At 33.5% G+C, this 15,571-nt stretch overlaps 1 long non-coding RNA gene across 1 annotated transcript in view; it reads right to left on the bottom strand.

The window, feature by feature from the left end:
* Positions 1-8,399, bottom strand: part of LOC120782807 — a 44,607-nt gene extending 36,208 nt beyond the window's left edge. Inside the window, exon 1 of the long non-coding RNA XR_005706278.1 lies at positions 8,244-8,399. This is a non-coding gene — a long non-coding RNA (uncharacterized LOC120782807). The remainder of the gene's footprint in view (positions 1-8,243) is intronic.
* Between the last annotated feature and the right edge of the window lie 7,172 nt (positions 8,400-15,571).

The raw sequence follows: 15,571 nt of genomic DNA, 5'->3' as shown, positions 1-15,571 counted from the left end.
GCCAGTGTTGCGTTTATGTATTTATATAATAAAACTCTTTTTTGTTATATGAATTATTATAAATAAATAAATAAATAAATATATTCCTTTATCACACTGTGGAAATGAAATCGGACAATAATCACGACTACTTCCTATATAGCAGAATTATAAATTCCACTTGATTCCTTTACTTTCCAGTACACAAATAATGAAGCAATTAATATAACGAGATAAAACTTTGTATGAATATAGTCTTTAGTGTGTGCCACCTTATCATCAATGAATCCAACAAAAACTTTTGGACCCCAATATCTATACTTGATTTTTGGTCGAAAATATAGGTAAATGTGTGATATATATAACTGAAATTTAGAGATAATCCTTCTCTTATAATGGTATGTTTGTGTAGGTAAAAATGGGGGCAATCGGACCAATATTTCCCTTAGCCCCCATATACTTAATATAAAGATTTTCTAACTTCGGAGTGAATTTGTACCGCATATATCGTCCAATATGGGAATTATCTTAATGCAATTAAGAGAACGTATTTTACTCATAACGGTGTATCTCTGTGACTAGAGCAGATAAATTTGAGGGAAACTTGACCTAGCCCCTATATAACTAATATCAGGATTTTCGAAAATCCGGCTGAATTTACTTTATATTATTGGTTTTACACCTTCGGTTGCACTCGAACTTAGCCCTTCCTTACTTGTTAAACAATAATTTTGTCACGCCCTCATATATGGACAGCTCTCTTAGCCGGAGAAAAACATTGCGACGGTACTGAGGAGTTTCACTGTATATCAATATCTTGCTTGCTACATTTAAAAGTACACAAAAACAAGTAAGGAAGGGCTAAGTTCGGGTTTCACCGAACATTTTATACTCTCGCATGATAAAGTGATAATCGGGATTTCATTATCCGTCATTTACATATTTTTCAAATAACGTATTTGTGTAAAGTTTTATTCCGCTATCATCATTGGTTCCTAATGTATACATACATATGTATATTATACAGAGGAGGCATCAGATGGAATTCAAAATATTATTATATTGGAAGAAGACGTGGTTGTAAACCGTTTTCACCCATATTTCGTACATGTCATCAGAGTGTTAAGAAAATATTACATACCGAATTTCATTGAAATCGGTTAAGTAGTTACTCGGATACGGTTTTTGGTCCATAAGTGGGAGACGCCACGCCCATTTTCAATTTTTAAAAAAGCCTGGGTGCAGCTTCCTTCTGCCATTTCTTCCGTAAAATTTAGTGTTTCTGACGACTCTATAGAGTTTGGTTGACATAGCTATAGTAGTTTCCGAGATATGTACAAAAAAATTAGTAGGGGGCGGGGCCACACCCACTTTTCAAAAAATATTACGTCCAAATATGCCCCTCACTAATGCGATTCTTTGTGCCAAATTTCATTTTAATATCTTTATTTATGTCTTAGTTATGACACTTTATAGGTTTTCGGTTTTCGCCATTTTGTGAGCGTGGCAGTGGGTCGATTTTGCCCATCTTCAAACTTAACCTTCTTATGGAGCAAGGAAATACGTGTACCAAGTTTCATCATGATATCTCAATTTTTACTCAAGTTACAGCTTGCTCGGACGGACGGACGGACAGACGGACAGACAGACATCCGGATTTCAACTCTACTCGTCACCCAGATCACTTTGATATATATAACCCTATATCTGACTCTTTTAGTTTTAGGACTTACAAACAACCGTTATGTGAACAAAATTATAATACTCTCCATAGCAACTTTGTTGCGAGAGTATAATAATAATCACGAATATTCATAAAGGCACCTGAAGTCGCAATATTCATCAACAAAGACAAAGACAACCAATAACGACACATTCCACCGGTTGCCATAACGGTTAGGCGCTATATGCGAAGCAATGTGTATATCGTATCGTATAAGCGTGCTTATTAAAACATTAACAACGAATAAAACAAGAAGATTTATGACGAATTAACACTTTAATTAAGCATATTTATTAGTTCACTTTTTATTCACAAACTGAAGAACTGAAGATCAACAACATAAAATCATTATATTATTGATATTTTTAACGTCAAAAAGCAGAACCAAAACCATATATAATTATTAAAAGCACGGTGGTTGAAGCAAAATTAATTAAAACTCAACCAACATAATAAACCTGAACTGGAGATGATGAAATAAAATGAAATTAATTTGCCACCGTCAATTGATTTGAAAAGCAAATTATATTACCTGATACGGCGCGATATTTTGTTAAGATGCACATATACATATGCTTTTTCATATATAATTAAATAAAAAAGTATACGCGGTAAATATAATATAAATATAAGTAAATACACTCAGTCCTTTTTTTACGCGATTATTGGTTCTGCCACTAATCGCGTAAAAAAAAATCGCGTAAAAATGGTTAGTTTTCCAATAATAACTGACGAATTGGTTCCGAATATAAAAAATATCGCGTATAACAAAATATACGCGCAAAAAAATATTCAAAAACAATACAATAAGTTTCAAATTTCAGACTTATGATTTATTCATTCATAACAAAATAAAAAATACAAAACAAAAACCATATATAAAAGAGAACAAAATAGAAAATAGGTAGATTTATTGAAAACACCGTTGAATTCTGTTTAATCACTGTCATTATCCGTAGTGGAAATTATTCTTAGCCGCTTATTTTGATGGCCGGCACTGATATCACTAGAATTTGTACCAGAATCAATAGTAAGAACTATGGATTGATGTTCTCTCCGACTGAGTTTGCACCATAAATTCAGTTAATTTTGTTTGAATGCTTCTTTTTGGACCCAATAAATTCCGATGTAGTTCTTTATATCTTAACATGCAGAGACTCAATTCTTTTTGAAAAATTCGTGCACGTTCGGCATCAGTATCATTTGCTACAAAATAATTTTCCAATTCTGCTGCAAGCTTAAGACCTTATTATAGTTAGGCCTTTAGTCTTTTAACGAAATACCCGAAACTGTATACCCATACACTCACACACGCATACCAATATCCACACACTATTAGGGTGCGCCGACATATTCAAAAATTATTACGCTTAAAAATATGTAAACAAGCAAAAAACGAAAAAAGCAATCGCGTTAAAGTGAAAAATTCGCGTAAAAAAAGGAATTTGCGCTGCAAAAATAACCGCGTTAAAGTGAAATAGCGTAAAAAGAGATCGCGTAAAAAAAGGACTGAGTGTACAAATGGCACCGCCCTGCCGGAAATGAAAAAAGAAATTATTTAAGATTTGAAAAGGCTAATTATGGTACCTATGTTATAGCCTTTGTAATTGTAAATACAAATATGCATGATTTCATTTAGAAATCAACAAGAAGTAATTTTTGATAAGGATTCTATAACTATTCAATTTTAGTTATGCCAACCTAAATAAAAGGCTATCTTAACACATTATATGGTATTAATCCGTTTGCACAATTGTTTTGCGATACAATATATACACGATCTTTGCAATGTATATATACGAATGCCGAAATTGTATATATTTGTAAAAAAAATCTAGTTTTGATTATATTGGCATTAGCTTTTAGCCATATTTATTTCCTATCTGGTGCTAACCGTGATCTAATACTCTTTAATTATGGTGTTCAACGTGCCACGCTATTGGCCTATTTCCTGAAGAACACAACATCTTACAATATATTATGAAAAATATTACAACTTAATTAAATGTCATATATAAATACGTATGTAGAGGAAAGTTGATGAGATAATAAGAAATGGGAATAAAAAGTTTGCATAGTGTATAATTCATGGTAAGCAAGTATCATACAATTACGCAATTCAAGCAAACAATAAAATATAATAATAACCGACTTTCCATTAAAAAATATCAATTTAACAAATAACTTTATTATACTATATATGTAAAAATAATTTCTCTTTAATAGTACAAAAGCATTATTTCTTTATTTTATTTATTTTTCAAATACATTTTTTTTAAGTTATGATGCGATTTGTGGTTTCAAGTTAAATAAAAGAAACAACCGAATACCTTGCAAGGTTGCCATCACCTGAGCGAAGCTATTAATAAAAACGATAAAAAATTAACAATTAGTATATCCACGACATTGACAGCTTAATAAAAAAATGACGGCAACTGTCACAAAATTGATTTTAGCTTAGTTTATTAATTTTCTCTCTTTCGCTTCCCTCATTAGCATTAATTTTTGGTGTTTAATTGAAACATATACTATACATACATATGTAGACATATGCCGCCGGAAAACGGCTACTCAAGAATATGAAAAATTCAGTTCATATAAAATATGGAATAAGTTCATATTGCAATCGAAAACATACATATGTATATATGTTCCATATACTAATGCTCAACTTAAATGCATTGACTGCAGCTGACTTCCTATTGTAATTGAATAGACTTGTTGGCAATTGGCATGATTGCGCTACCAGACATTATTTTTGTATTGTTCGCCAAACTAATTAAAAAACCACTGTACGCATGGTGATGCTCAGTGCCACAAATCATATTTGCAATACTCGTAAATGAGAAAATCAAATAACAAGCAGATAATGTTGATTGGCACGATCGATTGACGTTGGATGCATTTTCCGCAATTTGAAATTCTTATACAGTACTTACACAATTACGTCAAACTTTTTCTTATATTTTCCTTTATATCACAGAAAAATCCTAATAAGAACTTTTGAAATAAATACCAGATATGTACATATATGCTACGGAACGAAAATGAAATTCGTCCCTTGATTGTGGCTAGCCACTTTGGCACCAAGCACAACGTTCGTAGCACATATGTATATGTATAGTTGCTACTGCGTTATTCGAAAATTATATTTGAATATATGTACATATGTATGACTATACATACATAAAAGAAAGAAATAAGACACTTATTTATTGTAAAAGTGCAGATTTTTTAATCGTACAAGTGTTATGATGAATTCGTTGAGGATTACACCTGATCTAACTGCCCTCAGTTATAATTACATATGTATATGATACGTACATTGGAACGCTAGCCAAGAATATATTTTGAATAGATCTCAAACTTCTTGTAAGCAATATATACGAAAGCGAGTATATATACATTGACAAAAGTCTATTTGGTTTACAGATTTATTATTAATTTAGTTAAAAGTCCTTGATTACTACAAGACAAAAAGACAAAATAATATCCATGAGAAGGCTCTGTGGCAGTGGTGATAAGTTTTCGTGTAAAGCTTTTATTACTCAATACATTTATTTCATTTTCTAAGTTGTCACATATTCGAAATGTACCAATTTTAGTTGCGATAGGATATTGCCAACCCACATGGGAGTTTTATAAAATTACAACTGAAACTTTAATTTCACTGAGTAAAGTAACAGTGCAACAAATTACTGAAAGCAAGATGTCAACCATTACTATTACGCTGCGTAATAGGATAAGCATGTAATGAATGGAACGAGTAAGGAAGATATTTCCTTCCAAGAAGTTTTATGATTTTCCTGATACACCAAATATTTTGTATCAAAATCTTCTTTTAAATAAGGTACCTGGTTGATTTACAACTATTAAGGCTTTTTACAACAAGTGTAGTTTTTATAATTTCACAACATGTGGCTACAGGGTATAATAATTTTGTTCACCTAGACGTCGTTTGTAACACCTAAAACTAATCGAAATAGTTATAAGTATATAAATAATCCGGATGACCTCACGAGTTGATAATCTGTCTGTGCAAACGATACCTTGAATAAAAACTGAGTATTATGATGAAACTTTCTACACTTCCATTAAGGAAAAACTTACAAGAAGCTATAACAAAATTTGTAGTTTGGTAATGTGGATCACAGTAGTGACCCCCTCACAAATTGAAAATTTTTAAAAGGCTCCGTTTTTTTAATAGGTTTGATGTGTGTATCTCACAAAGTTCCAAATATATATCAACTAAACTTCGAAACGATTGATTTCGGTACATCTTGAGACTGTGCGAAAATTAGTAATAAATTCAGCATTAAATTTCAACACCAAGATTGTACGAAACGGCTTCTGTGGAATCAGTATAAAAATTTGACGATAAATGTCGGCCAGTATGTTCCTCATAAAACTCATAGAGCATATTTTTCTTATAAAATGCCAAAAAAGAATAAAATCGTCATTATCTTTTACGGTTACTTTCGCTATGCCCGCATAACTTACTTCCGCAGAAGAGATTGAGGAGATTAGTAGATATTAGAATGCTTCACTAGCATCTCACTATTATTCAGTCAACCAAGAGATTCAAAAGCTAGTAGTTCGAGAAAGTGTTTCAAAAATATTTGAAGATGAAGAAGTGGTACTATGTACTCAATGAAGATTGCTGTTAAATACGAAAAGAGCGCGCAGCACTCAAAAAACCATTTCAAAATATTTAAAAGCAACCGAATCACAAGCGAGCACATTTTGAAGTTTGGTGCACACTTGAATATATTTCCTGGTCAAATCGCGAGAGTATAAAAAGTTCGATAACACCCGAACTTGTTCCTCTCTAACTCGTTAATGATACTATTTTAATCATCCAATTGCAAACATATTTATCTCAACTAATTTTTATGCCGGCTTAGCTGCCTAATATCATAACAGATGATTTTAATATATAGGAGAAACATGAAGATGAAAAATAAGTAGAAACTCCTTGTTTTCAAAGTTTTAAAGTATTCCAAAATATACACATGAATACTTTTTCTAATATTTTACCAAATATTATTTGATTTAAAAATTGTTCCGATATTCTCATAGACATTCATATCAATTTCAAAATTATGGCTTCTTACGATAAGTATAAGCATGTTTTGAAATGCTAGTATGAATAAATTCCGGAACTAAACGGTTTTATTGGTTCTGAGAAAATCGTCTTAAATTGGACTCTACGGTCCTAGCCCTTTTTATGGTTAACAAACTTTTGTGCTCACGCGACATGTTGGTGCAGAGCATAGAAGTTTTGTTCACCTAGCGATTGTTTGTAACTCGACATACATGTATGTAGAATTATACGTCTGTGGAAGGCAGACTTACTCATAACCTGAGTAAAAATTTATGAAACTTTGTACACCTCTTCCTTGAAATCAAGATTAGGTGGGTATGACAGTCGTCCGAAGTCGGGCGAAATCTATAAAGCGCTGTAACATAGTTACAAATTGGTTCGGGATGTCGCAGTAGTCTGTAGTTTAAAACTTTTTATGGGCGTGTCTCTTACAAATCAGTAAAGGTCAAAATGGTCAAAGCCTATGACTATTTTAAATAAAATTAAACAAAATTTTGTTGACGATGAGATTAAGTTATCTGAAAAACATTGCGTGGAAATATGTTCTCAGCTTAGCGTAGTTTAATACCAAAAGTAAATACTATCTGTTCAGACTAGCTTTTATTATTAGCAATTTTTTAACCGCTTATACGAGTTAATAGTATATATGTGATTTTTTTATGAATTTAAGAAATCATACTCCCAATATACCAAATTCCGTCCGTTTGGTTGACTTTAATGAATAAGTAAGGAGTAATTAATGTTGAATTCTTATGCAACATTTTTTTTTAATTTTTTTATTTTGAAAATTACGTTTGGCAACTTGTTTAAGTAGGTAGAGTGGCTGTCTGATGACGCACCTAGACTTTTAGGAGGCCCTTTGTAATTACTTATTTAAGTTGTGTGAAATATTCGTCTCATGTTTATTGTACATCTTTAACATTCATGAAAAGTCTATATTAATTTATTTTATAGTCTAAAATTCGTGAATCTAATACCGTCACTACCGGTTATCGACAATCAGCGGCGATGTTTCATTACCTACATACATATATTTATACCCGCGGACTGACAGACTGGAAATTTGACATGCAATGTCTATGATGTTGCACATTGACGTCTATTTCTATTCTCCGCGCGTTCAAGTTGCAGTGTTATTGTAAAATTTACTTCAGACAAACTGGCAACAGATTCTATGAATATGTACACTAACTTTCTTATAATATATTTTAATAATTTAAGAAGACTCAGTGATTCTATTGAGTGCTTCATATCGCAAAATGTGTTTGCCACAATTATATATAATTTGCTTTTACTCACAAATGCATATAATTTCTTAACACTAGAAATTTATTAACATATATTATACACTGAATTTTTAATTATATTAACTGTTAAACACATACTTTTATTTTTTCAAATACTATGCTAGTTTGTTAGAAATTTCTGATTACTTACCCTAGTTATGGAACTTTTTTGGTGTAAACTCCTTTCATTATTATTCATTCGTAAATTTAAAGAATCCGATATTATCAATGTAAACAAAGCAGAGCGCTGAAAACCAATGCCAAATGCATATTCTGCGTCCCCAATATCAAACATTTCATTTTGCCTGTTTCCCCAAAACAGATACTAAATATCATATTCATTCAACAGGCAGTTGCATGAGCTGTACTAGCAACGATAACGCTTCATTCGACCCGCCATTGAAAAGAGGCGTATCGAATATTACTCATTAGCAAACAACGAAAGAACAATAAGAAAAGCGACAATAATGAAAAAAAAAGAATAACAACCATAATTTTTACGACGAAAAAGTATAAGAATGTTTCTATGCATATAAACAAGCTATACAGTGTATATGGAAGTTGTCGCGTTTGTATTTATGTATGTTTCACTGCTTACTGTCAAGTGATTTGTCATTGCACTGTGGTCCCGGCACTTGTCTTTTTTGTTGTAATGTTACGTCGCACTTGACGACATGTAGCACATATAATTTATTAACGAAATTATCGCTTAAACAAGCCATTCCGGCACGCCTATCAACAACAAGCGGCCACACTATATCATAGGATATACATACATATATTTTTTATTATCGTCGTTCGTTTTAGCTCATGTTCACACTAATATTATTATAAAATATAAAAGCAGGATATATTTGACAGCTAAACTACCTACGCTAAATAACCTGATTATATTACAAAATTGCTTTTTTATAATATTATACTATCCTTAAAACTATTATCACTAAATCTTTTTAACTATAAATCAATTTTCAATGAATTATATAACACGAGTATGACATGATTATTTTATATTTCTTATTTCATATTCTCAAATGTTGGTACTAAAACATCATTGCGAGAGATCAATATTCCAATTATGAATGTGCAATGCGAATGACAATATGCTCTTACTTTATCACATGCCTTCTTACACCATTAAAAGAATACATTATAAAAACATATAAAATATAATATGCTAACCAACATTACTAAAACTAAAAAAATATGATTTCGGTCGCAAAGATTATTTCGTATAAAGTTGGCAACAGTGTTTATACTGCAATTTTTTCTGTAAGGAATCTTGATGGACGATTGAGTCATGTTTAGAAGTTCATGCAAGTGAGAAAAGTTCTCTGGCCAGAAACAATTCTTTTACATATGACTAGAGCAGCTCACGACTTCCGGACTTAGACCAAGTATACTGGCCGACAGCGGTAATGCTCGAAAATTCTACGAAAGTATGCGACGACTAAGAGCAGGTTTCAATACCGGGGTATACTCTTGTAGAACCCCGGAATTGATCTAGTGACTGAAGCTTAGAGCATTATGGAGGGAACACTTCTCCAGCCTGCTGAATGGCAGTGCAAGCATAACACCAGGAGATGGTGAATCCTCAATCGATGACGGTGAAGAAATTCGAAAGCAATTACCAGTCTGAAGAACAACAAAGCGGCGGTGGCTTATGGATTGTCCGTCGACCAATTCAAATATGGCGACGAAGAACTGATAAGGAGCATGCATCATCTTCTTTGTAGAATGTGGTCAAACAAAATCCTGCCCAGCGATTAGAATTTAAGTGTTCGATCCAACAAACAGGGAGACCCCACAATCTTCGCCAACTACCATGGAGTAAGCCTCCTCAACATCGTTTATAAGGTTCTAATGAGCCTACTGTGAGAAAGATAAATATCCACCGTCAACAAACTAATTGGACCTTATCATTGTGGCTTTAGGCCCAGAAAGTCTACAACTGAACAGATATTCACCATGCGCCAAATCTTGGAAAAAGCCCCGCGAAAACAGAATCGACACACATCATTTCTTCGTCAATTTTGAAAGCTGCTTTTGACAGCACAAAAAGGAGCTGCCTTTATGCCGCGATGTCTCAATTTGGTATCAGCAGCAAAACTAATACGGCTGTGCAAACTGACGTTGAAAAAAGTACTAAAAGCTCCGTCAGGACTGGAGAAGGATCTCACAGCCCTTCTATACCAATTGAGGTTTCAGAAAGGGCGACTCCCTTTCGTAAGTCTTCTTCAATCTACTCTTAGAGAAAATTATTTGAGATGCAGAACTAAACAGAGAAGGTACAATCTTCAATAAGAGTGTACAGTTGTTGATATTCATTAGCCTTAAAAACCTCGCGTTAGTTCTGCTTTCTCCAGAATGGATAAGGAAGCGAAGCAAATGGGTCTGCTAGTGAACGAGGGCAAGACGGAATATCTCCTGTCATCAAACAAACAGTCGTCGGTCTCGCGACTAGGCTCCCTCATCGCTGTTGACAGTCATAACTTGGAAGTCGTAGATAATCATGTATCTTCGAACCAATATTAACAGCAACTCGAAGTCCAACGCAGAGTAACACTTACCAACAGGTGCCACTTTGGACTGAGTAGGCTATTGAGAAGTAAAGTCCTCTTTCGATGAACAAAAACCAAACTCTATAAGGTACTCATTATTCCCATCCTGCTATATGGTGCAGATGCGTGGACGATGACAACATCTGATGAGCCAACGTTACGAGTTTTCGAAAGAAAGTTTCTACGGAAGATTTAAGGTCCTTTGCGCGTTACAATTCTTAAAAAACTTTCAAAATAGGCTCTTTCTGCGTTGATGCAGCGCTGCCAGCGCGATTTCCAAGCATTGAAGGCGTCATGGAAGGCATTCTAAGGAATAGCCTTGAGAGCCGAGGTGTACGCTGCCTGGATCGCCTTTTGTGGCGTGTGCTACTCTGAAGATTGCCTTTTTGCTTCGAAATCATGCTCAAAGATCCATGACTCGTCACCTGTGATTACGTTATTCAAAAATTGGGTTACTTTCACACATGTTCAAATTTTCTTCGCACTCTTCCACTCGCCGCAATTTGTAGTCGTCAGTGAGCACTTTTGGGACCATCTTCGCGCACACCTTGCGCATGTTCAAGTGTAACGGAGCACTGTCATGAACCACAGATTTTGATAAATTTAACATATGGATAATTAAACGAATACTTAGTCGATGGTCTGAGTTCAAAACTTTGCACACGAGTCACATTGTCGGTGTTTCTCGAAGTCGTAGGTCTTCCAGCACAGTCTTCGTTAGCGACATCTTCCGGGCTCTCCAAAGCACACCACTTCTTGCTAAAGCAACATCTGAATAAATCTGCTTGATCATATCAAGCGTCTGTCTCGCAGATTTACAGAGTTTCACACAGAATTTAATTGCGTACCTCTGCTCTAACGAACGCTGTTTTTCGGTTTGTACCACTGACAGAAACACGTCGCTCGAAAATGTGTGTCCTGACTGATCAGCCGTTCGTCGGGGTATTTATTTATTAATTTATCGTGCTTTACGTCGTTTTTTACATAATCGTTATAAGCGGAGTGGTCGGGGATGTAATCTGATTTCTTCCGTTTTTGCACTGTCGTTAGAAGTTTTTAATGGATTTTCCCTAAGCTAATTTGATTATTGAAGCTTTAGTGGTTTGGAAGATGTGTACGAAACAGTGACGGATTCAAGGGGGAAATGAGGAAAACAAGTTACCAACTACTACTTTGGAAACATTGAAGAACAGCGATGTAGACCTATACCCTATAATTGATAGTTTTCTTCGGTTATTCTGCACATTTCCTGTGACGAATACGAGCTCTCAACGCTCTTCGACACCTTGCCACATGAAAACGTGGCTGACCACGAACATGCTTCAAGATAAGTAGATTTAACGGCCTGGCGTTGCTGCCAAGGAACACGTGTACAAAGTTTCATTACGAGATCTCAATTTTTACTCAATTTACAGCATTCATGGACAGAGGGACGGACAAGGTCTCCTGCGGATTTCAACTTGTCTTGTCACCCTAATCACATATCTAACTTATTTTTAGGTGATACAAACAACCGTTAGTTGAACAAAACTATTAAACTCTTTAGGAAAATGTTGCAAGAGTACAAAAATGGATATACATATGTATGTATACTTCTGAAGCACAATAAAATGTATATACATATGTATATAATATAATAAGAAAAATACTCGTATACTTTGATATCTCCCTGAGAACTTTTTCAGTTCAATATTTAATAGCAGTAGAAAAGGGTATATCATTAACATGCGAGTTGAACTCATTCTTGTAATATAATAGCTTCATTAAATCACAATTGTTAGACAAATAAAAATCTAATTAGAATTCATGTAAAAAGTAAGATTGACCTTATATTTGAAGTGGACAATTTTTAAACGTTCAAATTAGAATTTCTATAGAATGCTACACTAGTTTTCGATTGGTGAACTAATACATACATACATATGTTCTAGGTTGGAGAGTCCACATTCTACATTTTGATATACTAATTCAGTCTCTCAGATGAATTTCAAACAACAATGAATATTAGAGAAATATTTTAAAAAACCTAAATTAATCCAAGAATTTTTTAAATATTTTAAAAAACCTAAATTAATCCAAGAATAAAAACACGTGTTACATATTTCGATGCACCTTACTTGATATATAAAATACCTATAATAGCGCTACCGCGCTACCTTCTCTATTGGACTTATTTTTATATAGTAGCTAGAATAAAAACTGTTACTAATCGGAATTCAGTATCAGCCTTTTAGAAATTTTACTTTTAATTGCATATGATACATTTGTATCATAAAAGAGAAATTTCGAAATAATAAAAATGGATTTATAAACATATGCACTAAAATCAAATACATTAGTAAAATACAGCAACCACTGACGTCTGAAGGTCTACCTTCCTCGTCGGTGACGTCTTGTCTGTCATATCACTTCCTAAGGGTGAAAAAATAAACTGAATATATACTTTTCAATATACTTCAATGTATGCACAAGTTTGTTGCTTAAAAAAGCAACAAAAATGATAGGGGTTAAGTTTGCAAGGTAGAAGAAAATTAAAAGGAAAGGTAAAAGCCCTATACTGGATTGCAAATAGTGAGGATCGAGGAGAAGTCATAACATATCGGCGCATGTCACACCAGAGTTGCAAGTTGTCTCATCCCTCAGAAAACCGACAATATCTTATTTGAAGAGAAGGTAGGAGTCTGGGGTATTCTAATAAAATCTAATAAGATTTTGTACAAGGCGACTAGCCATATTGCATTAACTAACCTAATACTCGAATGTATGCATCGATGTGTATACAGATATATAAAAAACTGCATTTACGCCAACATCTCCTCAAAAACGTTTTGCATGAATGTATGCGGTGAGACTTATTTATTCGTTGCAAAAGAGCAAAACAACAGAATATGACAATTTAGGGGTTACTTTTCTCGCAATAGTGGTGGTTAGAACCATCGATAGGAATTAATAATCCAAACTTGAATAAAGGCGATTTTTGCATAGTTAAATATATGTATATATTGACATGAGACCAGAAATTAAAGAAATTTACTTAAGTAAATAAAAAAACCGATTTAAGTATAAAGCAAGCTAAGCACTTCACACCAATATTTTTTATGAACAGGTGCATGTAAGAGCGATTGCATTTTCAAAGAGAACTGTTATATGAAAGAGAAATCTGAGGAGACTTATTTATGAGTACTGAGAAGAGAAGTAATTACTCACTTACACTATGACAATAGAGCGCCACTTACACATCCTCAATCGCACGCACACTTTGAAGTAAAAGAGTACCATTGGGTGCGTTAGTATTTGTAAGTACGAGTGATATTTTTGTGTATATTTTTTTTATTGGTGGGCAATCAAATAATTATTTATATATTTTTATAGTAAAAGTAAAATAATTTTAAATATTTTATATTTCAAATGTAACACAACTGTTTGACATCACGTCTTCAAAACTCGTTCGAAACACTAATATTTATTACTACTTTAATTTAAAGACGGTTTACTTAGATGTAATGAACTTATTTAAAAGCAAATATTTGTTTAAAAATTTGAAGAGAGAGAATTGTCAGTGAAGTTTTTGACATTAACAAATTTTTAGATAGAATATTTTTGCAGGAGGCATCAATTTATGTAGATCGAATGGCTACAATAGACACTTTACCTTTTATCCAAAAGTATTTTGGATGAATTTCAATTTATGTAGATCGAATGGCTACAATAGACACTTTACCTTTTATCCAAAAGTATTTTGGATGAATTTCAATAAAAAGTTAACTACCTAATAACAAGAATTGCAATATATTATAATTCTATTAACAATATATTTGAAATGTAAACCATAGGTTAATTTGCCGCAATTACAAATTGCAACAATAGCTCAATAGTGAGAAACAATTATTGAACATTGTTATTTACAATAATTTAGTTAGATCTGCTCCAAAGCACACTTTTTAAATATTTCGGGCTCTATTAACATTTGTATGTCTATATATGTAAGTACGTTCATTAAATATACATTAATGATTAAAAAGGGGAATACTTTCCTTTCACCGACTTGAACACATTTCGAATAAAGACTTTTTAAATCCTCTTTTTTGTTTTTGTTTTGCTATTTAGTTAAGACACACCTACTAAGGTTCCTGTCTACACTACTGACTATGAAAATTTACTCGCTTTCTTACATTCGTTAAGTTTGGCTCTACTCTCGTTAACTTTTTCGCAACTTGTGCCGTTTTGTGTGTGTTTTAACCCTTATAAATGGACAACTGTGTTCTGGAGTACATATTTCTAAACATAATTCTTGAATAAAGAAGGACATATACACATCACTAACTGATTTTCATTGGTACTGTTGAGTTTGCACACAGTGTAGTATTTTTTAAATGAAACTATAATGGCGTCGCACCACCCTTTTTCCTATTCTTTCACACATGTCTGAAATTCATTCCATTTCATTCTAACTCAGACTAGTTGCACGGCCTGGTATAACACATTATAGCCGCTGCCATGACAACGGTACAATGGCGAGAGCAGCCGGCTTCCATGTCGAAACCTCTTTTGCTCTAGCTGGTTGTATTTCATTCATTTACCTGACATTGTTGCGTGCGCACCAGCCCTTGTCACTGACTGCTCACTTCATGAATGTGTGGCATTCTTGTGGTAAAGATGAGTCGGGAAGGCGTAACATGGTTTTTATATGAAATCGATGTAGACTTGAAGTACCGACGGCTAGTGGTAACTAAAACAATAAACGAATCAGCATCTGAACCTCTGCGATGTCTCTTCGCGTGTGGATTGCGCAAACGCTTGCATAGGACCGAATTTGTATTGAAATGAAATATCAGCACTCATCCCTCTGCATTTAAAAGCTGTTCCATTTATTTGTTACAAAAAGAACAACCTTCACTTTGAAGTGACCGAACTGCAA

The sequence above is a fragment of the Bactrocera tryoni genome, chromosome 1, assembly GCF_016617805.1.
Source record: "Bactrocera tryoni isolate S06 chromosome 1, CSIRO_BtryS06_freeze2, whole genome shotgun sequence".
Taxonomy (NCBI): Eukaryota; Metazoa; Arthropoda; class Insecta; order Diptera; family Tephritidae; genus Bactrocera; species Bactrocera tryoni.
Note: the sequence above shows the minus strand (reverse complement) of the source record. Positions and strands in the feature narration are given on the sequence as shown.